The sequence below is a fragment of the Bidens hawaiensis genome, unplaced genomic scaffold, assembly GCF_021521415.1.
Source record: "Bidens hawaiensis isolate Kalapana, Puna unplaced genomic scaffold, B.hawaiensis_p1.1 tig00002866_1, whole genome shotgun sequence".
Taxonomy (NCBI): Eukaryota; Viridiplantae; Streptophyta; class Magnoliopsida; order Asterales; family Asteraceae; genus Bidens; species Bidens hawaiensis.
In genome coordinates, this window is record NW_027491154.1 from 2,531,179 (window position 1) to 2,556,653 (window position 25,475).

At 36.6% G+C, this 25,475-nt stretch overlaps 3 non-coding genes and 2 pseudogenes across 4 annotated transcripts; 1 reads left to right on the plus strand and 4 right to left on the minus strand.

The window, feature by feature from the left end:
- Positions 1-1,651: 1,651 nt before the first annotated feature.
- Positions 1,652-1,805, minus strand: LOC143621570 (U2 spliceosomal RNA; annotated as a pseudogene).
- Positions 1,806-2,073: 268 nt separating this feature from the next.
- LOC143621546 (U2 spliceosomal RNA) lies at positions 2,074-2,269 on the minus strand. The gene has a single exon (XR_013151543.1). It is a non-coding gene; the product is annotated as a U2 spliceosomal RNA (small nuclear RNA).
- A 1,534-nt stretch (positions 2,270-3,803) lies between these two features.
- Positions 3,804-3,993, minus strand: LOC143621566 (U2 spliceosomal RNA). The gene has a single exon (XR_013151561.1). It is a non-coding gene; the product is annotated as a U2 spliceosomal RNA (small nuclear RNA).
- A 616-nt stretch (positions 3,994-4,609) lies between these two features.
- Positions 4,610-4,809, minus strand: LOC143621564 (U2 spliceosomal RNA). The gene has a single exon (XR_013151559.1). It is a non-coding gene; the product is annotated as a U2 spliceosomal RNA (small nuclear RNA).
- Positions 4,810-15,710: 10,901 nt separating this feature from the next.
- LOC143621405 (uncharacterized) lies at positions 15,711-20,684 on the plus strand (annotated as a pseudogene). Its single transcript, XR_013151513.1, has 6 exons — positions 15,711-16,180; positions 16,442-17,539; positions 17,640-17,963; positions 18,064-18,186; positions 18,317-20,084; positions 20,125-20,684. The product of XR_013151513.1 is annotated as an uncharacterized LOC143621405 (transcript).
- The last annotated feature ends 4,791 nt before the right edge of the window (positions 20,685-25,475 follow it).

The window sequence follows — 25,475 nt, forward strand, 5'->3', positions numbered from 1 at the left end:
CTACACCCACTTTTTATAAAATGTCCAAAAGCTGACTAGGCGCCACATAGCGTAAAATGCCCGGTTATGACTAGTTTTGACTATGCATGGTCTTACAATGGTGTTACCTAACATACTAAATAATAACTTCTTGTCTTAATCACCAATTTCTCAAAATTACAAGTCAGTTGTTCTTGACCCATTTACGTAAACTTTAGCGCGTGCCTACATCTTGTAAGATTATAAAAGTAAACTTATCTAACAAATTATAAGCATCATAAACGATATTTCCAGGCTATTAAAGGTAATCAAGCAAAGTGGTATACAGATTTGGAGGTGACATCTATTTAGCGTCACACTTTAAAAACCAGGACATTTGTCTCGAAACTAAAATTATTTACAATGTTTTATAATCCAGACCATCATCGAAATCCGCAGTTCAGGTTGTCAATCTGGTTTTCAAAAACCGGTGGTCCAAAGGAGGTAAGGTCAGTCGTTTTCATTGGTTTTATCCTCTATACTAAAAACCAACAAGTTTTTTGTGTCTGGTTCATTAGCTGATAATCGATGGCCATTGTCTTCCCATATATTATTTGTGTATATATGCTCTTTTGAGTTGAAACCGGTGGAGAATTTTCTTTACTAATAGAATCTGGCATTGCAATTGCATTTCATGAAATAAAATTTTAATATATCAAAAGGAGCAATTCATAATGATCCAAAAGACCTTAAAGATGGCGCTTGAATTGATTTCCCAGCTCATTCAATATATATATATATGGCTTAACTCATTTTTAGGGGATGTTTGGTTCATGAGAAATGATGGGATTTTGTTAATTAACATAATCTAACACAAAACATAGAAAAAAGGTTACCTTTTTTTGCTCTACCATTACCCATGTGTCTTGGATGTTTGTCCGTCTAGAATAACCGCAATGCCTCATGAGCTACACAGATCATCGATGGATGGATCCTTTAAAACTAGAAAACGAGTGTCTGAAACAAAATAAATGTCCTAACCAAAGACAGCGCCAATAACAAAAATTAACTAAGTGCAATATTACAGTTATCGCAAAACATGAGTTTTACTGAACTTGTCTTAAGCCAAAATGTGTGTAATTTTTAATGCAATTCTTTGAAGACTTAAGTACAGGTTATCACAAAACAATGTAAAGGTATAATAGTATTTATAGCATCAGGTAAATTTAACTATGGTTTGGTGGAGTGCACCAGGCCAAGGCAATAGTGCAAGACCAAGGCAATAATTAAGTAATTTATTTATAACTAATAAATGAGCACAGCGTGAGCCGGGCTACTCACAAGTCAAGCTAAAACTTTGCAAGTAGAGCTCTAAACGAGTCGCGTTCATGCTCAAGTACACTTAAGTTTAATGAGCCAAGTTCGAGCTTTCGGTAGCTTGAGTATTGACAAGCTCGAGCGCGGCTCGTTTACACCACCTTTATAACACCTCACACCGCCATGACCACCATCGACTTTCATCTTCTCCTTCATTTCCTTTCCTTGTCCCTTACTCAAACCTAGACCCACATTTGATCCACTGCGAAGCTTGGACGAAAACATTGGGGTAGCCGGACTCAATACATATAAAAATTTTCATAAACCGGGGTGGCCTTTTTGGACGAAAATAGGTAAACTTACTATTCTTAGCAAGAAAACATGGTAACCGGAGCCACCCTAGGCCAAAATACAAACTGCCGTGATGGGCCCTCCCCTAAAAAAATCAGATTAATATCGAGTGGGCCATATATTAAACTAATAAGAACAGATACTACACTTGATCTTAGCCAAAAGGCCGAGAAAGGTATGCTTGATATCTCCTTGGGTCGCTGATTATATACGCAGTCCTTTCATATTTATTTTCTCCACTCAACTGATGTGGGACTGCGAGTAACGTTTGCCTATCCTGCATTGATTTATATAAGCATACCTTCAGTATGTGGGAAGTCAATATCCTCTGTCTGGATGGAAGAAAATAACAAAAGGCAAACATTTGTTAACACATTTAAACAACCTTTTGAACAAAGAGTTACTATTAATTAAACATGTAAGTAAAGCAACTTTGACTATGATATGAAGGGGTGCGCCAGGCCTTAGTGGTAGTGTAAGACCAAGGCGACGCATGAAGACCCAAGCAGCAAGCTACTTTGACGGATCTTCCCACATAAAAAATAAGATTAATATCGAGTGAACCGATGGCTCACATATTAGATATTAAACTGATAAGAACAGATACTACACTTGATCTTAGCCAAAAGGCCGAGAAAGGTATGCTTATTCTCTTCTTTGGCCGCTGACTATATAGCCCGTCCCTTTATATATGTTTTCTTCAAGCAGCCAATTTGGGATTGAGAATAACGTTTTTTTCCCTTCAGTTTTCATCTCCCTTCAATACAATAAAGCTAGCCTTTTCTAAATCTGCCTGACTAACTAAATCCATAACCTCACCCTCAAACTTGTTGATTCAAACTCAAAGAACTCGATGTTGCTTACTCACACTCTTATTAGTAAACTGATCATTTTTCTCTAACCCTGATAGCCTATTGTGCTGGCTAAACAGAAACTATCACCTACGAACATACTTTTAACGAATTCATATATCAAGTTTGCTAAAAGGTAGATAAAACTACTATATATATATCCAAACATCAAAACTACACCTGTGACATGTTTATTCCTATCAAAATATTAGAAGTCTTCACTCGCGAGCACCTCACCTGCAATACAGAGCCACAACCTCAGCATTCATAACTCATAAGAACACAAGGAAACTAAATCAATAACCCGGTATCTAAAGAGCCAATTTCTCAAAATTACATACTGGTTGTTCTTGAGACATTAAAGCAAACTTCAACTAAATGCATGTGGGCATCTTGTTTGATTATGAAAGTAAACTTATCTAACAAGTTATAAGCATCATGGATAATGATTCTAGACTATTAGAAGTAATCAAGCATGTTGGTACACAGATTTGGAATAGTCTATTTCGTGTCACCTTTTAAAAGTCAGGACCTTTGTCTAGAAACTAAAAGCATGTCAATATTTTGAAATCCCAGATCAACTAATTCAATATCTATAATTTAACTCATGACTTTTTAGGGGATGTTTGGTTCATGAGAAATGATGTTGGTTGAATCATACAGTCTAACACAAAACATAGGAAAAAAATTACTTCTTTTTTTGCTCTACCAATGGCCCAATACCCATGTATGTTGGATGTTTGTTTGCCTGGAATATCCGCAATGCGTCATGAGCTACAACATATCATCAATGGACGGAAGTCTCTTTAAAATTAGAGCGCATGTGTCTAAAATAAAATCCATTTCTTAATCAAAGACAACCCTTAAATAACAAGTAGCAAAGTGCAATAGTACGGTTATAATTCTTACTGCAATTCTACAAAACACTAATTAGTATCAAGTAAATTTAACTGTGGTTTGGAGGGGTGCGCCAAGATGACGCGTGAAGGCCCAAGCAGCAAGCCACTTTGACGGCCCTAATGGCTAGACTGATTGAGTGATTGAATTAGCATGTGATCAAAGATAAAAAGAAAGACAGTGTTGCACCTTCAGTATGTGGGAAATTAATATACTTGACTGTGGATACGGTAGAAAAAAAACAAAGGAAAATAATAACACATTTAAAATATAGAGTTCGAATTAATTATATATAACGTAGTGTATATATTATTTTTCAATCCTACCAAAACCTCCCAACAAAGCATCATGTTAATTATTAAACATTACCAAAATAAAATAGACTACGTTAATTATTAACCATTACTAAAATAATTGACTACGTTTTGGAGGGATGCGCCAGGCCATGGTGGTAGTGAAGACCAAGGCGATGAAGACCTAAGCAGCAAGCTACTTTGAGACGCCTTCCCTCATAAAAAATAAGATTAATATTGAGTTAGCTGATGACTCACATATATGATATTAAACTGATAAGAACAAATACTACACTTGATCTTAGCCAAAAGGCAGAGAAAGGTATTCTTGATTTAATCTTGAACCTCTGTTTACATAGGCAGTCCCTTCATATAAGCATTCTTCACTCAGCCGATGTGGGATTATAAGAGAATCTCTTCTTTCTTTTTAGTTTTATGACTTTTATCTCTCAGAGGAGGAAGTAACAAATATCTGTGTTTCACTGCAACTAAATCTAACTTAAAGCATATTATGGTTTGAGCCATCACAAAGAGTTATTAAAGGTAACTAACCAGTTTCATACACATAAGCCTGTCACAACTCATGCATTAGCCTGACAACTAAACTAATGGTATGGAAACAGCAGGGTTACCATGCTTGGGAAGTGTATGTCCAGGAACTAGCCTGACACATTCAAGAACTCAATATAAATGCATATGCTAAAAAGTTAAGTTTAAGGCATTATACAGAAATACAATTCCAACTGTTGTTTATCAATGGTGGGAAATCCTAACTCATTACACTTGGATATGTTATAATAAAAATTAATAATTTGGATTAAACGGTGAGTAGTCTAGCAGATCTACTAATTACACAAATTTTACATGAAAAATTAAATATGGCTATCTTGTATTTCAATTAAATTATATTTTAAGAAACTATTAAAAATTGACTATGTTTTGGAGGGGTGCGCCAGGCGTAGGTGGTAGTGTAAAACCAAGGCGACACATGAAAACCCAAGCAGCAAGCCACTTTAAGGGGTCTTCCCACATAAAAAAATAAAAATAAGATTAATGTCGAATGAGCCAGCTCACATATAAGATATTAAACTGATAAGAACAGATACTACACTTGATTTTAGCCAAAAGGCCGAGAAAGGTATGCTTTTCCACTTTTTGGCCTTTGTTTATATAGGCAGTCCTTTCATATATGTTTTCTTCAGTCAGCCGATGTGGGATTGTGAGTAACTCTTTTCCCTTTGGTTTTCATCTCTCAGGGTGTCAATTAATGCTAGCCTTTTCTAAATATGTGTGACTAAGGGCATCTCCAATGGCACCTATATGGCACCGTTTCAAAGTTTCAAACCAAGACAATAAAACAACACCACCATTGGAGTGGTACTTTCAAACACAAGTAGTCTGTGTTTACGAAACTCTTCAAAGTGGGTCCAGCTGAATTCAAATCAATATTAAATAAAATAAAAGGCTTGAATGTTTCTCTTTCTTTAATAAATTATAATATTAATCAATATTTTTTTTTTGGAACAATATTAATCTATTTTAAATAATTTACTATAAAACGATTACAATAAAGTGGCAGGTAAACGGGCAACAAGCTGCGCCGCAACCCCCTTTTGAATAACAAAGCCAATCCTGCTAAAAACAAAGCTTTGGGACCTAGAAGCTGAAGAGGTTCCGTGTACGACGCGCTGAACCCTATTGGTGAACAAAAAATCACTATTGGCAAGAATGGTTCATGGCTAATTATTTGTTTGTTTTTTTTTAATTTTATGAGTTTATAAAATTTAATATTCTAATATACATACAAAATATAAAATAATTAATTTCAAAAGATATGACTTGATATAGATTAAATAAATGAAAAAAAGGTTATGAGGTGGCGGTTTAAAACAAGACCACTGGAGGATAAATGAAAGTTTTTGTATGTTAGTTTGAAATCTGATGTGGTATATTGAGTTGGCAGTTTGAAACAAGGACCAGTGTGTTGCATTGTGGATGCTCTAAGTTTAGTTTCTACAAGTGAAATCCATAAAGTCAACCTCAAAATTGTTGACTCAAACTCAAAGAACTCAGTGCTGCTTACTCACATAATTACCAATAAACATAATTCTCTCTAACCCTGATAACTGTTGTGTTAGCTAAACAGAAACTAACATCTGAGAACTGTTATCATTGAATTTGCTAAAGGATAGATATAGTCATATAACTACTATCCAAATATATAAACTACATTCGTGACATGCTTTACTCATATCTAAATATCAAAGCTCCTCACACACAGTCGCCTCAGCTACACCATGTAAAAGAATCCACAAGCTCAGCAATCATGAGAACACAAGGAAATTATGAATATTGTCATTTTGTTGTAAAGCAGTGGTTAACAGACAATATTCAGTCTTATTAGTAAACAAAATTTTTCATCTCTAACACTCATAAGAGTAAATACATAGTCCTTCTATCAATGAAGAAACGGATTAATATGTATCTATCTAACAAGAGAAGTTTTGCAGAAAAATTGACTCCCTAAAGAGGATTCATTGAGAACATAATAGCACGTGACACCAATGCAAAGTCAAACTTGTATAGTTAAGGAGTAATAAAAGTTTGGCGGACGTGGGGGTCGGGTTTTATCTGGGGAATCACTTAATAGGTGGACCGCTAGGGGCTCCGTCCGTCTGGACTCATGGCCGGGTCGGGCTAACTTTAGCCAATGGGGGGGCCGTACGGAGTACCCGGCGTTACTTAGTTGGTCGTTCTAAAAAAATTGAAGCAGCAAGCAGCATCAATGAGTTTGTACGCTCATTCCACTTGACTAGAAAATTGTTTGATCTTTACTAGAGTCCTAAAAGGCTAAGAGATCTGTTAAAACGTATGATAATAGTCAACTCCAGCTATGGCAACATGACTTTCATAATGTGTTAACTCCTACTCCACTAGTATTTAACACATCTACTATCTATCTACTTATATTAAAGGTAAATGAGTTGTTTGAGAGAGAGCATCAGCTATTAGCTATTTGTTTCACTGAATTGCTGCTAGTTATATTATTCATTCTACTAATAATTAAGACATTTCCCCAGTTAGTTAAGAAAGCAGCAAAATTAATTAGGTTATCATAATTAAGTCAGATCAAAGGAGACAATTAAATAAATGGAAAAAGAATCAAAGAAACTATAAAGCGAAATCAAAGAAACTAACGACGGGTAGAAGTTAGGTTAAAAGACATGTAAATGCGTGTAAGTAATCACCTGATGATACCGAGGGTTCACCGGGATAGGCAGAGAGTGGCACGGACATGCAGGGGTGGCTCGTGGGACAGTGAAATCAAGTGAGGGCTTTATGCCCACACTCAGTTAAGGCCTTCAAATAAAAAAAAAACATTATATATAGGTATATTATAATCAGTACAGTAAACTCAAATTAATGTATTGCTGTGATGGTAGGTTTGGTTGTTACTAAAGTATAGGTTATAAGTTCAAAACATGTAATAATTAATATTTTTTTCTTAATAATTGTTATGAAAAGGCCCCAAAATCTTGTTTCGTCTTTGGCCCTCACGTTCATTGATCCGGCCATGCGGACAAGAATGGCGGGAAAACGAGTGGGGTCCACGTCCACCGGTAAATAAAAGTAAAGCTAATTTGTTAATTTAGTTACGGTCTTTAACTCATTCAAACCATTAAAAGTAGATTCTGAAGAGGCTCATTCATATAAATGAACATCAAACGTAAAAGCCTTAAAGCATGCGACTTGTTTTTAAATAATTACAATAAAGTGTAAAGGGAAAAAAACCAAAGAGGGTCTAAATACTAGCTATAACAAACTATAAGGTCATCCGTAATGGGACGAGGATTTGGGCGAATTGGGGCGAGAAGAAGGGGGAACACCCCTCCCCCCTGCAATATGTGGGCGAAAAGGGGCGGGGGCGGGGGTTTCTTGTCGCCGTGGAAGAAAAATAAAATATTATTATTTTATTAATATGTGTTATATATATATATATATATATATATATATTACTATTGTAGCCCCTACATCATTACACCATAAAAACAATTTTTCACCTCTTGCTGACTGGAAGCCATACGACATAAAACGCCCCAATTTGTTGCTCCTCCACTACGCATAGCCTAAGAGAAAATAATGAATATAAAAAATAATTAAATAAAAACACAACCCACTAAGCTATAAGATTGGCTTCATGTAGAGGTGGTCAAAAAAACCGGTCCTCGAACCGGTTTGCCGGTTTAAACCGGAAACCGGTTTTTAAGAAAACCGGTTTTTTGTAAACCGGTTTGACCGGTTTACAAACCGGCGGTTTGTATATCGGTTACACAATTTGGAGCCTAAACCGGTTTTATAACCGGTTTTAAAAAAAACCGGTTTTTTTTAATAACCGGTTTTTAAAAAACCGGTTTTTTTAATAACCGGTTATTAGAAAAACCGGTTAACCGGTTTTTTTATAAACCGGTTTTTGACCGTTATAAAAAAACCGGTTAACCGGTTAAAAACCGGTTTTTTCCCGTTGAGTAACGGCCATATAGCCGTTTTTTCTTATTTTTGACCGTTTTTTTTTTTCCCATTTTACCCCCACAAACATCTATATATAGCTTAGGTTGGGTATTGGTTAGATCACACTCGATTATACAACTCCAAACGCTCTAAACGTTTATTACATACGCGATTATTTTGTTATCTCACGCTCAATTATACCACATTACCACTCCATACGCTCTTATTTCGTAGTCGATTATCATGGCCTCCCAAAGTGCTGCTTCATCCGTCAACATGGGTGCCTCGAACACGGGAGAAACGGTCGTTCGGGTCATCCCCACGAAACGAAACCAAGATGTTTGGCAACATTTCGACCTATGCGAAATGTCTAACGGTACCCAAAAAGCTCGATGCAAACATTGTTTGAAGTTTTATGGCAAAGATGCAAACTCCACTTTAAGAGCGCATGTACAAAGGCCCTTTTGCAAGGCCTTGAAGGACGAATCGGGAAGTAGTTCGCAGCCGGAGATGACGAATCAAGGAACGGTGTTTACGTACGACCTTGAAGCGGTACGTCAAAAGTTTTCAAACTTTGTGATTCAAAATACACTTCCTTTCAACCACTTCGACAACCCTCAATTCACGGAGATGATGCAAAAGTATGTTCAACCACGCTATCAACACGTAAGTCGTTCGACCCTTAGAAGAGATTGTCTTAAAGCTTGGAAAAACGCTAAATCCGAACTAATTTCATACTTTTCAAACTTACAAACTGGTGTAAACTTAACAACGGATGTGTGGTCGGTACCTAATGGTTCGCCCGACTCATACATTTGTGTGACGGCTCATTGGGTTGACCCCGGGTCGTGGCAAATGATGAAACGAACCGTTGCGTTTCAATTGTTTGATTACCCGCACACGGGTAGAAATATTTTTAAACTCTTGGATAAAGTCATTCGACAATACAAGATTGAAGATAAAATCTTTTCAATTTCGTTTGATAACGCGTCCAACAATACGGCCGCGGTTGGCCATTTAAAATTAAAGTATAAACCTATTTGTGATGGAGCGTTTTTTCATAGCCGATGCATTGCACATATTATCAACTTGGCCGTGCAAGATGGGTTAAACGTGATCGAAACGCAAAGAAACAATTTTAAAAGAATGTTACGAGATGTTTTTAGCAACAATAAAACATTTTCAAGATACAAAAAATTTTGTGATGAAGCTAATTGTCAATGGTTGGGGCCCAATTGGGATTGTCCAACAAGATGGAACTCGACTTGTGATATGTTTGAGAAAGCCATCCAACAAAAAGAATCACTAATTGCGTTTCATCAAATAATGTCAAGTAGGGGTAAATGTGCACCGTACGATCCTAGAAACTGGTTATTGATTGAGATCGTTACGGAGGTCCTTCAAATTTTTAAATCTTGCACAACTAGTTTATCCGGGGTTTACTATCCAACAAGCCCCATTGCTTTACCAAAAATTGCTGTCATGTGCACAAAGTTGAGTGAACTTCATTGTAGGGGTGCACCTTATTTTGATATGGGTGTAAAAATGAAAGAAAAATTTAGAAAATATTTTCAACAACTACCCGCTGTTTTGACATGTGCTGCTGCGTTAAACCCTTGCATAAATGTTGGTGGTGTTGAAGCTTTAATAGAAAAAATTTGTGATGACCTAGAGTTAAACGACGATCAAAACCCCTATTATAACCAAACTTTAAAGAATGCTTTCAACACCACCTTGTCTAACATGTATGATGTTTACCTTACAAAATACGGGTCGTCTTCCCAAATTCATGACTCGTTAAGAGCTGTTGCCCAATCCCAATCCCAAACCGACCTTGAAATGGGGATGTACTACATGATTTGGGAAGACGCCGGTAAACGTCAAAAGGTAAACACCCCAAGCAGTGAACTTGGAAGGTATGGTGGTACCAACTTTGTGAAACACATGACTCCAGATGAATTTAGAAGTCTTGATTTGCTGGCTTGGTGGAGAGGTAAGGAGGATGAGTTTCCGATCCTCGCCGCCATGGCCAAAGATTTACTAACGGTCCAAGCTTCCACGGTAGCTTCGGAGTCTGCTTTTTCTGTTTCTGGCAGGGTTATATCGATTAGGAGGACTCGACTCACTCCACCAGCTGTAGAGATGTCTATTTGCTACAAGGATTACTTGGACGCTTTAGATAGGGCACAACATCAACGCTCACTCGAGGGGGAAATGGACTATGAGGCGGGCTTGTATGAAGACGAGGTCAATCAAGGACACACTCAACCAATGACCGATGAAGAAGCCGCGTACGACGATTACCTAAGGAATAGCTCGGGATCGGGTAGCGATGAAAATAATGAGTAAGAAACAGCAAGTTGTTAATGTAATCGTGTCTAAGCATTCTTTAATGTTTGTATTTTTGAGTTACGAATATGCGATAACGATTTAATGTTTGTATTTTTAATGTAAAAGCTATAAATGAAAGTTATGTATTTTTGAGTTACGAATATGCGATAACGATTTAATGCTTGTAGTTATCGGTTTGCCTTGTAGTTACCGGTTTGTTTATACTGTGAAAAAATAATGGTTATTTAAAAAAAAAAAAAAAAAAAAAACCGGTTAACCGGTTAGACCGGTTATTAAAAAACCGGTTAATAAAAAAACCGGTTTATTAACCGGTTCTAACCGGTTCCCAAACCGGTCGTAACCGGTTTGACCGGTTATGGTTTTCATGCACAAAAACCGGTTATTAACCGGTCCGGTTAATAACCGAACCGGTTTTTTTAAAAAAACCGATTTGTGCACCTCTAGCTTCATGGTGTCTTTCCAACATCCATCATGGATGACATGGAATCTGCCTTAAAGCATTCTCATCTAACTCTATATTCCTAAATTCAAAATTACACTAAAACACAGTATATTTTCTCTTTTTTTTAATTAAATAATATTTTTTATACCTTTATCATTACCATTTCTTTTTTCTTCACTCACAACCATTTTTAAAATATATTAAAAAATTATAAAGGTGAACAATAATTTTTCAATTATACAGAAAAATTATTACGTTTTCTGAAATATAAAACTATTTACTCTCTAAATTATAAAAACGACTCTCACATAAAAGAAAGGGTCGGATGAGAATGCTCTTAAACTAACTAAAAGGTGCATTAAAGGAGCTTATGTTGAAAGTTAGGTGCTGTTTGTTTTTCAGAGGTAAAATGTCAGAAGACTGCGAAACCACATCTGCCAACATCTGTAGCAGAAGAGGTGGACCAAAACTCTGCAGTCTGCAACAAGAAGACTGTTTGTTTTTTAACATCTGCAGACTGCTAAAATAAGCTGAAATTTAAATAATTAAAGAAAAATAAGTAGTATAAACGATGATGGTTCGGGTGAAATATATGACTCAAAAATCTTCAAATACCATCATCTATAAATATCAAAAGAAACTAAAACTTGAAATTCATCAATGATTTAATAATCACTATAAAGAGGCTCAGACCTATCGAAACATTGGTGCAAAAGGTTCAAAGTGCCATGGCTGCAAGGGTACCTGCCATCCTGCATTTTTGCCATGCCAGGCACATATCCTGAGCTGATGTTAACTCGAACAACATTAGATCATCACAGCCACAAACCTGATTTCATATTTCAAACAACCATCCAAAAAACCCAAATCAAATGTCAATCGACATCGACAGAGGCGGCAACTGGCGTCAGAAACCGTGGATTTAAAAGCCATCACTTCCCCACACCGGAGTACAGCCACCACACCGAATCCGGTAACAATCAGAGGTCATAAACCCTAGATTTAACAACCGTAATTTCCCAACATCGGAGAGCTGCCACCACCACACGATCGCTGCCTAGGGTTCGTAAATCAAACCCGGTAACAATCGGCGATGATGGCGGCAATCGATAGAAAAACACAGCCATAAACAAAGATTATGGTGACAACAAATGAAAAGAATAAAATGAAGAGTGAAGAATTGCTGGTGGAGTCATCAGTAGCAACTTGGCTCATCACTTCTGGGAGAAGAGGTTAAAGAAGTAATAATACCAACACTTCTGGGAGAAGAGGGCGCGCAGACGTTTTTTAATGAAACGTCTTTGAAAAAACAAACACACTGCAGAGCCCAACGTCTGCGCGCCCTCTTCTCAGTGCAGACAAAAGAGGTGGAGAAGTCCTTCTTAGGAAAAACAAACAGCACCTTAGAAACAAAAGCTCATAGCCACATGCTCTCTATTTTTGTTTATTGTAATATAAATTGACATTATATATGTATTAAATAGTAACTAAATTCTTTTACCAAATTTTCAAAAGTTTATATAATATCAACTAAATATTTTTACCAACAATTCAAACGTGCAATTCTTAATAAGAGTTAGATAAGAGCTATGCAGTTTATTAAATATTTTTATCGAACCACTCAAGCATCAAAGTTATTGTTTAAAACAAAAATATGTTTGTGCCCCCATTTAAATACATTGTTGAGCATAAAGAAAGCATTGTTGTTCATCACCTATCACAAAAATTATCACGTATTACCAAATTTCATCACATATCATTCTCATCATACAAAGGAAATGAATCCAAACCAAAACCTAAATTATACCCAGTTACCGAATCAAGGTATTTCAGATGAAAACACGAACACATCATTTCAAAACTTTGGGTTTCCACAAGCATGCACAACAAAACCAACCATTACCGAATGTCGGTTTTCAACAGTTCCAGCAAGTTTCTTTAGGGTTTCAACAAGTTTCACCGCAACAACAAATGACGTTCCGATAATTTCAACAACAAATGATGTTCCATCAGTTTCAACAACAACGCCAACACCATCAGATTCCTATTTCAAGCACCAATACATTATCAGTGGAGCATTTTATCTTTAGTGTTGAAGCTACTCCATCAACCCAACTAGAAAACAACAAACAAGAAAAAAAATGTTTGCCAAGGCTTTTGTGCACGTTTATAAAGATTCAATCATAGGAAATAACCAAAAGTTGGGTGCTTTTTGGAGTCGAGTTTTAGAAATATTTTTAAAAAGCTCACAAGTTTATCAAGAAAGGACCAACCATAACCTAAGGTCACATTGGTCCATGTTGATACCCCAAGGTTAACAGGTTCAATGACATGTACAAATACAACAAAAACAATATAAAGAGTGGTATGTCGGACGAAATGTTGCTACCACTTTTTTTGAAAAAAAAAACGAAAGATTTTCTTTTTCCTATATCTGACCTAATGAAACTTTGTGGGCGGTTCGAGAGGAATATGCTGTTGATACCAAGACTAGATCAACCAAGAAACCAAAGGTCTTTCATGATCAAGGTGTCGGAAATAAAGGATCCAATTCACTTTGTTTCGTAAAAGCGATGCTTCTGTTTATTATGTTTGAAGTGCCTAGGTAGTTTAGCTTGGTCCTTATATACTAATATTTAAATAAAAATGAATATATTTAATGTATACTAAACTATAAGTTAGAGTTTACTAACAAAACTCTACTGTTCATAAGACAAACATGTTAGTTTTTGACACATGTGCAAAGCATCACCAATTTTAACGTGACAATTGCAAATTACTTATCATTTTATTCTCCATGATCCTCACCGGTCACCATCGAACGTTTCTCTATCTTTCAGTTCGTAACAAAAGGATCCCCAAATCCATCATCCCCGCTGAGCCAAGCTTATTAATTTTTAATTAAACAAGATAGTACTTTTGTGTAACAAATAAATAATGGTTGCTTTAATAAATAGAAATAGTTGAGGATCATATTCCGTGTAATTAATTGAGATCGAGGCCTTAAAAAGTTTGGGTGTTACATATGGCTCGAGAGTTAGTGTTGACTTAAGCTTAGTCTCATTGTCTTGTACGCAAGAGATTGATGGATAAAGGGGTTTGAGAGGGGAACTTCTTTTCCCAACATGCGAGGTTAGTCATATGCAAAATTCTACTAAACCAAACGCGCAATGTTCAATTATAGTTCGTCTCATGTGTTTAAGTAGGATTACGAACCCAAGTTGTATAAATCGGTTTCAAACCCGAACTTAAGCACATCAGTATTATTTTAGATTAAGAATCATGCTCATGAGTAAGTTTGGTTTGAAAAAAAGGTAAGCATAAAAAGGGTTTTTAGTAAGATGATATTAAATTTTTAATTATAGTTCACGTATCGTAACAAACAAAATCACTTACACATGGCAGGAGCGACCGCTAGAAGTGTGCGACGATCAACCAAATAACCAATAAGGATTATTAGGGAGCAGTTTCGATAACGATTGACGTAGGAGAGTAATGCCAACCAACTAGACAGCTAGTGACGACCAATGTCAAGTGAATGACCATTATCTACAAGTTTTTTTTAAATCCTTTTATCAACTTTACATAGAAAAACTATTGACTCTAAAAATTAAACCAAACCCTTAATCACTGGATGTCTTGTACTATTTCGGTTTGTAATCTGCAAGGGTACTGTTTGTTTTCGGACCTGTAGTTCCTCACTGGATGTCTTTTTTTGTTCTAATAAATTTTCTGGCCTTTTAATATATATATATATATATATTCAATACAATGGTTTCTTCTTTCTTTTTTTTTAATAAAAAAGATACATATATGTTCGGCAAAACTAGTTGCTAGCTGTAACTGGAAGCTGGGGGCTTGAAGCTGGTAGCTGTAACTTTTTAGATATATTTAAATGTTTGGCATAGTAGCTGAAACTTTTAATAAAACGTATAAAATTACTAAAATGAGCATAACTAAAAACAATAATAGTATATGTATTTATTTTGGAATGTTATTTAAGTAAATTAAAATACTAAAAGCTTATAGATCTTTCTAAACGCTACTAGTAGAAAATTTAAGTTTTTCTCTTAACCTAAAAGTTTCAAGTTCATTGAATCAAATAAGATTGTTAATTGAGTAAAAGTTTTTTCTTAAAAGTTTGAAGCTCCTAAAATCTCATAAACACCAAAATATATTCCCTGTTCAAAACTAGTTGTAGCTGGAAGCGGGTGGCTGATAGCTTGTAGTTGTAGCTTTTTAGATATATATTTTTGGATGCTTGGCAGAGTAGAGTAGCTGGAGCTTTTAATAAAATGTATAAAAATATTAAAATGGGCATAACTAAATACAATAATATTAAATGTATTTATTTTGAAAGGTTATTTTTGTAAATCAAAATACTAAAAGTTGGTAACTCTTTCTAAACGCTACTAATAAAAGCTTTAAACCTTTTATCTTAATCTAAAAGCTTCATGTTCTTTAAACCAAATAAAACTTTTAATTGAGTATGAGCTATTTCTTAAAAGCTTAAAACTATAAAGCTTCTAAAGACTTTCTACAAAAATACCCAAAAAGTTTATTCTTTTGAGAAACTTAGTGGCTTTCCATTATCTAGTTGTTATTGTACGTTTTTCTTTTTCCTTTTCCAAACAACACATTGGATGCCAGATAATCAATCATTGACACACTTTTCTACGAGTTTTCCCCAATAAATAAAGATTCCATTTTATTTGATCCATCAAGCTAGCATACCATTCCATGGCAGCTTCATCCAATCAAAAGAGCTTCAAGTATGATGTGTTTTTAAGTTTCAGGGGTGAAGACACCCGTAAGAGCTTTGTGGATCATCTCTATCACCCTCTTCAGCAGAAAAGCATTTACACTTACAGAGATGATGAAGAAATCAAGAAAGGGAAAAAGATCAATGATGAGCTCATCAGGTCCATTGAAGACTCGAGATTTTACATTATTGTTTTCTCCAAGAACTACGCATCTTCATCATGGTGCTTAGACGAGCTCGTCAAGATTATGGAATGCCAGAAGACGAATGAGCACATTGCTTTCCCAGTGTTCTTTGATGTGGAACCCACCGAAGTCCGGAAACAAAGTGGGGCGGTTGGAGAAGCGTTTGCCAAACATAAAGAAGAGGAAGCTGCTGGACGATGGAAAGATGCTATGAAAGAAGCATCAGATCTGGCTGGGTGGGAGTTGAAAAGAACCTTTGATGGGTACATAAATTCTCTGTTATATTATTACTATTTTATTTCTTTTTAGTCCATGTTTAAAAATTAAAAGGGACATCCATGGCGTCTCATTTTTTATTGTATAATTCTAACCCAAACTTGAGTCTTGTTGAAGGATTGAACGAGGAACATAAGTATATTATAGCTCTATTGCATCATACATGATTGTATGTCTAGGATTTAGTTAAGATTAATTGTTCATGTGGGATTTGGAGTAATCTAATTGAATACTATTTTGAGACACAGGCATGAAGCTCAATTTATCAAAAAATTGTTGAGGAGATCTCACTAGAGCTACGTCCTGTTAACTGCAGCATTGATGAAAAATTAGTAGGCATAGAGGAACGTGTAAAAGATGTAGTTTCATCTTTAGACGTTGATATTGATGATGTGCGCCTGATTGGGATAAAGGGGATGGGAGGGGCCGGGAAGACGACTTTGGCGAGAGCTGTTTTTGATCAAATATCCTATCAGTTCGAAGGCTCAAGCTTTGTTGAGAATGTCAGGGAAGTTTCAAAAGGCTCGATAGGCGGTTTGAAGTCGTTGCAAAAACAAGTACTTTCGGATGTCTTAAATAAACAAGATATCACTGTAAATGGTGTTTATCAAGGGAAAAATATGATGAAAGATAGGATGCATGGTGTAAAGGCTCTTCTTGTTCTAGATGATGTAGATCGTATGGAACAGCTTGAGGCATTAGCCGGTGATCCTAACTGGTTTAAGCTGGGAAGTAGAGTTATCATTACAACAAGAGATAAGCAAGTGTTGGAAGCACAATGCGTGAACTTGATTCTTGATGTCAATCTGTTGTCACATGAGGAAGCAATTTGCCTCTTTAGCAAGTATGCATTTGGTAGAGAAATTCAAATTCAAGGATATGAAAATCTATCAGAACAAGTTGTATCATATGCTGCTGGTCTTCCCTTGACGATAAGAGTTTTGGGCTCGTTTCTATGTGGTAAAGATGAACTTGAATGGACAGATGCGTTAGACAGACTAAAAACAATTCCTTTAAAGGAAACTTTGGAAATATTGGAATTAAGTTACAACTCTCTAGAAGAGGATTACAAGGAAATATTCCTAGATGTTGCATGCATACTAAAAGGTTGGGGGAAAGAAAGGGCAATTGTAGCGCTTGAAAGCTGCGGATTTCATGCCAGAAGTGGTTTAAAAGTTCTAGAGCAAAAATCTCTTATAACATGTTCTAGTGGGCGGTTGAGTATGCATGACCATATAGAAGAATTGGGTAAGAATATTGTTCGTCGTTTGCACCCAAAAGATCCTTACAGACATAGTCGGTTGTGGATTGATGATGAAGTCAAAGATATATTGGTTGAAGACAAGGTACGTGTTGTTCATACTTATTTTTAAGGCGGAGGAAACCAACACATAGTAATTTGTTCCGACAAGTACAAGGCTCATGCATTTGCTTTTTTTATTATAGGGTACTGAAGCAACAAGATGTCTAACGTTGAACCTCCAAGTTAATTCAGTTAATTTAATGAACGGTCTCAAAAGAATGAAAGAACTAAGATTTCTTGAAGTAAGATACACAAAGAAAGTTAAATCATGTAATGATTTCGATGATGACGCTAATATTGACTACAAAGAAGATAGTCAATACCTACCAAATTGTTTAAAATATTTATCTTTGGTTGGTTACCCTTTTACTCGTTTACCTAAAGGTTTTCAAGCAAATAATCTTGTTGGCTTCGCATTATGGCATTCCACTTTCATCCATCAGCTTTGGGAAGGAGGAGAAAAAAAGGTACGAATTATGGGTTTTTTTCTTGCATGATTCTTTATAATGCTACAAATCTATTGGCTTGTCATTACGCCTAGTTCATTTTCAATTTTGCTCATGACAGGTTCTAAAGAAGCTCAGATTCATTAATCTCTGTTATTGTAGTTTGAGAACTTTGGACTTTGCCCTATTTCCGAATCTTGAGTGGTTATATATTGATAGTTGTTGGAATCTAGAAGAACTTCACATGCATGTTAAAAATTCTAAGCTCAAATATTTTAACCTTTGTCATTCTAAACACATGAGCTTGGATCTTGAGGGGGGCTCAGAATCTCAACAATTTAATTGTAAAATGTGAGTGTTTGTTAAAGCTTCACATGCCTGTTGAAGCTTTAGAGCTCAAAAACGTCTCCCTACAATGTCACCAGTTGAAAACCCTTAACGTTATGGGGACTCCGAATCTTGAGACGCTATAAGTTAAAGAATGCAGGGAATTGGTAGAACTTCACATGCCATTTGAAAGTCCAAAGCTCAAAAACATCTCCCTTAAATGTTGTAAGTTGAAAACCCTTAACTTGACGCGGGTTCCAAATCTTGAGTTGTTAGGCGTTGAAGAATGTGAGGACTTGGTAGAACTTCACATGCCCGTTGAAAGTCTAAAGCTCAAACGCATCTCCCTCCGATGCTGTAAGTTCAAAACCCTTAACCTCTTGCGGTCTCTGAATCTTGAGGCGTTAGAATTTGGAGAATGTATGGACTTGGTAGAACTTCACATGCCCGTTGAAAGTCTAAAGCTCAAGCGCATCTCCCTCCAATGTTGTAAGTTGAAAACCCTAAACCTTACGCAGACGCTGAATCTTGGGACATTGGAAGTTGAAGAATGTGAGGACTTGGTAGAACTTCATATGCCCGTTGAAAGTTTAAAGCTCAAACACATCTCCCTCCGATGTTGTAAGTTCAAAACCCTTAACCTCATGCGGTCTCTGAATCTTGAGGCTTTAGAAGTTGAAGAATGCAAGGACTTGGTAGAACTTCACATGCCCGTTGAAAGTTTAAAGCTCAAGAGCATCTCCCTCCGATGTTGTAAGTTGAAAACCCTAAACCTTACGCAGACGCTGAATCTTGGGACATTGGAAGTTGAAGAATGTGAGGACTTGGTAGAACTTCACATGCCCGTTGAAAGTCTAAAGCTCGAATGCCTCTCCCTCCGATGTTGTAAGTTAAAATCCCTTAACCTTGCATGGACTCTGAATCTTGAGACGTTAAATGTTGAAGAATGTGAGGACTTGGAAGAACTTCGCATGCCCGTTAGAAGTTTTAAGCTCAAATTATTTAACCTATGTCATTCTAAGATAAGGGCCATAGATCTTGCACGCGCTCAGAATCTACACACATTAAAAGTTGATAAATGTGAGTATCTGACAGAACTTCGCATGCCCATTGAGAGTCTAGAGCTCAAATGTGTATCCCTCCAATATTGTGATTTGTTGAAAACCATTGAACTCGGGGTGATTCCCATTGACAGTCTAGAGAGTGCCTCCCTCCAGTATTGTTATATGTTGAAAACCATTGAACTTGGGGTGATTCCAAACTTCGAGCGGTTAGATGTTGAAGATTATTATAATTTAGTAGAAATCCACGCTCCCATTGGATGTCTAAAACAACTTGTCCGCATAAAACTAAGTGGTTGTGTCAGGTTTAAATATTGTTTTGTTAACCCATGCTTTCCTGATTTTGGTTCTTCAGCAGAGTTTCATTTAAATGCGATGCCCTTAGATATATGCCCATTACACCTTGACAATAACTTGCCTAAGTTCCAGTTTGAATGTATTTATAAGGAACGCCTACCCTTGTCAAATGGAAATCTTAAGAAGATTCTCTCTTTTGGTCTCTGTGCTTGTACAAACCTTGTGAGTTTCTCAGGAAGTAGTTGTGGTTTACAATGTTTAGGAAAGCTTACACTCGTTGGCAGTATTCCAGGGGCGCCAAAAAAGCTTAACCAGTTAGAATGTCTAGGAGAGCTATATTTGTCATCAACGCAGATTAAACATCTTCCAGATAGCATTTGTTTGCAGAAACATCTTAAAGTTCTCCAGCTTAAATCTTGTTGGCTACTTGAACAGTTACCTGAGGATCGAGCCAGGGGTCTCACCGGAAGCAGCCTCTCTATCCCTATGGGATAGAGGTAAGGCTGTCTACATCTTACCCTCCTCAGACCCTACCATAGCATTGCTATTGGTGGGATATACTGAGTACGATGATGATGATGATGAACAGTTACCTGAGGATCTTGGCAGCTTAGAGTGTTTAGAGGAGCTGTACTTAACGGAGTGTGTATTCTTACATGATATTCCGAACAGCATATGCGGGATGAAACATTTAAAATGTTTCCATCTTCCATATTGTGTTCTAGTTCAGAAATTGCCAGAGGAAATAGGACGTTTAAAATGTTTAAAAGAGTTAAATATAGAAGGTACAGGCGTAAGTCATCTTCCGCGAAGCATTTATCAATTGAAGGGTCTACGCATTCTTGGGTCTAGGTGGCAGCTTGAGTCGTATGATTTCACATCGATAATTCAAATTTCAAAACACATGGCTATCTGGTGCATATAGCTGTGGATAACATACGTCCCGACTTCAACACACCAAATTATCGTAACAGGTAGTTTCTCATTTTTCTATCAATAGATTGTGATACTCAGTTAATATATATACAGACTGTGTATTAAAATTTAGGAATAAAACAAAGAGAACTGCCATTTGATGCAAAGACTGAAATGTTTATGTTTGGAGTCTGTTTCAGACCAATAAACTGTCAAATAGTGACATGCTTCTGTCTTATGTTTGCATGTAAGAACAGTAATTAATTTGTTCAAAAGAGTCAGGTACTTTGGAGTGGCAAATTAGTCAATAAACAGGCTTATTAGATTTGCTTAGTAGCTTTTTCACCTATTCTTTTGGTTGCATTTTGGCAGTACATTGAACTAAAGGATTACACCTCAATGGTTTAGTGTTGGCTCAATCACCAAATCATCTCCAAAATCTACCTTTAAATGATCAAAGCTGATTCAAAGGTTTCAACATGTTCTATTTAAAAATATATATACAAATTAATTCAAGATTGTGAAATTTGATATTAGAGTAGCTTATTAAGTTTGTGTTATTTTCAGGATATAATAGTGTGTGTCAGATATGTTGGAGGGCTGTTCGGTTAATAGAATCAAGATAGGAGCGTTAGCAGTGACAAAGAGTGAAAGCTGGAGGGTTCATGCTCATAATTTGCTCGTTAGTAATTTGGGTGTTTCCCTTTATTGCAGAATCGGATATGGGTATACTCCCATTATATTATATGTGATCTATTTTCATTTCAGTGGGCATTTGTCTTTAGTTTGAACTAAACATAATACGGAGTATTTGAGAAAGATATGAGTGTTTCTGTTAACTGGTTAGTAAGTGTGTTGTTATGAGTGTGTTTTTTAATTCATAATTATTGGTTCCTCTGTAATTGTTTTTGAATTAAGAATATGGTATTTTTTTTTGTGAATGGTGGTTATCATGTACAGGTTTGTGAACATTAGTGTGTTTTGACTATTTTTTAACTAATAAAAAAATATTATATTGGTAACCATTTTTGGAAGATCAGATGTTGATTGCATAAAAATAGGAAATTCCAAATCTACTATGACTAAATTACCCTTTAACACACCAATCTAACCCTTTAAAATAAAACACTCCTCAATTTGTTTCATCTTTCAATCTTGACCATTGACCACCAAGATCTAACCATCCAGATTACTTCCTACACTTTTTAGACACACTCAGTTTTTTAGGATAACCCCTCCCTATATGTATATATATATAAATATTAAAAAGTAAGTTCCCGGACTCTCACAAAAGTAATTGTTCATCATATGGTTCTTTTTATTGGCTGTTAGTCGACACATGACACAAAGCTATTGGTTCAAATTTCTTTTTGTTTCATAGTACAAACAATTAAGCTTTGGATACAACCTATGGCCAATCACAACCACCATGTCAGGTAAGTTCTCTTGTACGATAAAACTTCGTGGCCAACCACCGTCGTAGTCTTCGGTAGCGCCCAGAAACGTCACTAAACACCACAAATGCAGGGCCGTCTCCAAGAACTTAAATACCTCGGTCGAGCCAAAATAAAAAGGCCTGTAGGCCTTAACGAAAATTTTTTATTCACTAATGTACATGGATAAAACTTTTATCGACCGATTTATTATAAGCTGAAACCATTCTGAGCATGTAATTATCTCATAAACCATTGCGAATAATCTTATTTTTAACACCAAAAAACCTATATATGTAATATGTATAAAAAAGTTTGTGCCCCCAAAACTTATGTGCCCCGGCCGATGGTGCGGCTCGCACACCCTCCAAGCCTCCCCTGCACAAATGAAAGCAGTATTGGTTACGAGTGGAAGCAACCGGAAATACGAATTCATCATCCGTGGTTAAGAAACATAGAAAGCACCTAGATATCTGGTACTGCCGCATCACTTGAGTGAAGTTTGGTAACAAGAATCGTAAACACAAACAATATGTTAGATCATAAGCTTGATCCTTGTTACTTTCATTAGCTCGAAAAATTACAATGCATAATGATACAACCCATGAGCTCAGGTATATATATACTTGTTTAAACATGAAAACCTAATGAATACAAACTCATTATCCTACTGAAATACTAATTAGTAAAAACATATTTAAACAATTATTTAAACAACTTGTAGCCCAAGTAATGTGCTCGACTTGGCACCCAAGATACCAATCCACCATAGGCTCGATGGACCGGACCAAACCAAATTATAGCTAACAATCACCCCTCTAATTTCGATTTGGCCTTCGAGAGATCATCTACTCCAAGTAGCTTTTGTATCTTTGCAAACTTTATACGAGCTAGAGCCTTCATCAACGTGTCAGATCGTTGTTCACTTCCGGGAATATGTTCCACTCTAACATCCCCGTTCTTGAAACAATCTCGTACGAAGTGATACTTTGACTTTATATGTTTACTTCCATACCACACCGGGTTCTTCATAAGTGCAATGGAAGATGTATTATCAACATATAACACTACGGTTTTCCATCGGCCATCCCGTTACTTCACTAAGTAATTCTTGGAGCCAAACGGCTTGACCCACAGCCGCGGTTGATGCCATAAACTCCGCCTCGCATGAAGATAAAGCTACCATTGGTTGTTTTTGGGTACACCAAGTAACCGGGGCATCATCAAACTAGAAAACATATCCGGTAGTACTTTTGCCATCATCATCATCAACTTCGTGGCTACTATCGGAATACCCGTAAAGGTGACGACTTCCACCCCTCGAATACTTTAAACCGTAAGACACGGTTCTTTTAACATACCAAAGAATATGCTTAATCCCATCCATGTGAGATTCCTTTGGCTCTTGCATATACCGACTCGCTATTCCAACATAAAAACTCAAATCTGGTCTCGTATGTAACAAATACCTCAAACACTCGATTATTCTTCGGTAAATGGTAGCATCAACGGGCTTCCCCTTCTCGTCTTTGAAAGCTTTTTGCCCGGTTCAAGTGGACACTTGGTAGGATTACAAATCTCCATATTTGTTTCCTTCAAGATCTTCTTGGCATAGGCTTCTTGCTTGATCTCGATCCCGGTTACGGATTGTGAGACTTCTATTCCGAGATAGAATGACAATAAACCCAAATTTCTCATCTCGAATTGTTCCTCCATTTGTTTCTTAAACTTTAGAATTTCATCCTTACTTGAACCTGTGACAAGTAAATCGCCAACATACACACATATTATTAATGTGTCATTCTCTATATATTTTTGATACACCGTCGTTTCTCGTCGACATTGGTAAAAACCAAACGATTGCAACACTTTTTCGAGTTTCACATTCCAAGCCCGCGGTGCTTGCTTTAACCCGTAAAGGGCCTTCTTTAATAAATAAACTTTATTTTCACTTCCTTTCTTCTCAAAACCTTCCGGTTGACTAACATACACGGCCTCGTCAAGCTCACCATGTAAGAACGCCGAATTCATATCCAAGTGATGTAATTCCCACCCCTCTCGGGCGGCTAAGGAGAGTATCAATCTTACCGTTTCAATTCGAGCAAGAGGAGCAAAAACTTCATTGAAATCGACACCGAATTTCTGAACATAACCCTTCGCCACAAGTCGTGCTTTGTATTTTACTATTCTACCCATAGCATCCTTTTTCATTTTATAACCCCACTTCAACCCGATCGTTTTAAACCCGTTTGGCTTGTCAACAAGTTCCCACGTCTTGTTTCGTTTAATAGATGCAATCTCCTCGTTCATTGCAGTATCCCATTCTTTTACTCCGGATGCCTCTGCATAACTCGTCGATTCACCTTCTTGAGTCAAAATTAATTCTTCATCTTCAAACCCTTCATCCCCGTATGGAAACTCAACATTAAACACATAATCATTCAACTTTTAAGGTAAAATTGAGGTTCGGTTCGACCGTCTTAGGGTAGATGGACCTAGGTCAGCATTTAAATTAGACGAACCAGCCTGCTGATGCGCGTAGTTTGCTTAAACGGGCTGCTGAAACTATCCTGGTGGGTTGATTTCGCCGTTGTTCAGGTTGATTTCAATGCTGTTTGGGCTGAATTGTGACATTCGTCAATTTCGGGCTTGTTTGTATTCATTTTGTATTTGTTTTACTATGTAAACCAACCGATTTTGTAAGACGAAACTCGTGATATATAAAATATTGGATTTTTATGTTACCAAATCATTCCCATTTGTTTAATTTGAAAACCCCTTTTACGGATTCGAATACGCATTTAAAACGAGCAAAATACATCAAAAACGAACTTCAGGACGCGAAACGAACCACGTTAGACGAGCTGGGCCAGCCCCCCCCCCCCCCCCACCTGGGCACGCCGCTCCGCACGGACAGGGGCAAGGACATGCTCAAACAACGCCCGGAGGTGTCTGCACTCATTTCGGATTTTGTTTGTTGTTTTGTGCTTTGCTTGTTTGTTTAACCAATCTATTTTCATGCAAACATAAAAGAGAGCCTTGCAAAGAAGCTTTGACCCTTACCCTATATATACACACCCATATCCTTCATTTTTACACTTGATCTCACTCCAAATTCTCTCTCAATTCTCCATAGATTCAAGGTTGTTATTTATGTGTTCTTGAATGTTTGACTTCCAAATGTCAAACCAAGTTTAATCTTTCATTCTATTTAGCTTATTATGTAGTCTTATTAATACTTGTTTATGGTGGTACAACATATATATAATACACACCCCTTGTTACCTTTGGTAGTTGCTTCTCCGACTCCGATTGGTTAAGCTTCGGACTTCGTAAGGCAAGGCTTCATGTAGGACTTTCGTGGTCCTTGATATATATACACTTATATAACTTGTTGCACTTATAATCTTACTTAAATAAATGCTCGATTTGGTGTTATATGATTATATGCCTATGTGTTTATCGCTTTCGGTTGGTGGAACTATAAATCCTAGACTATT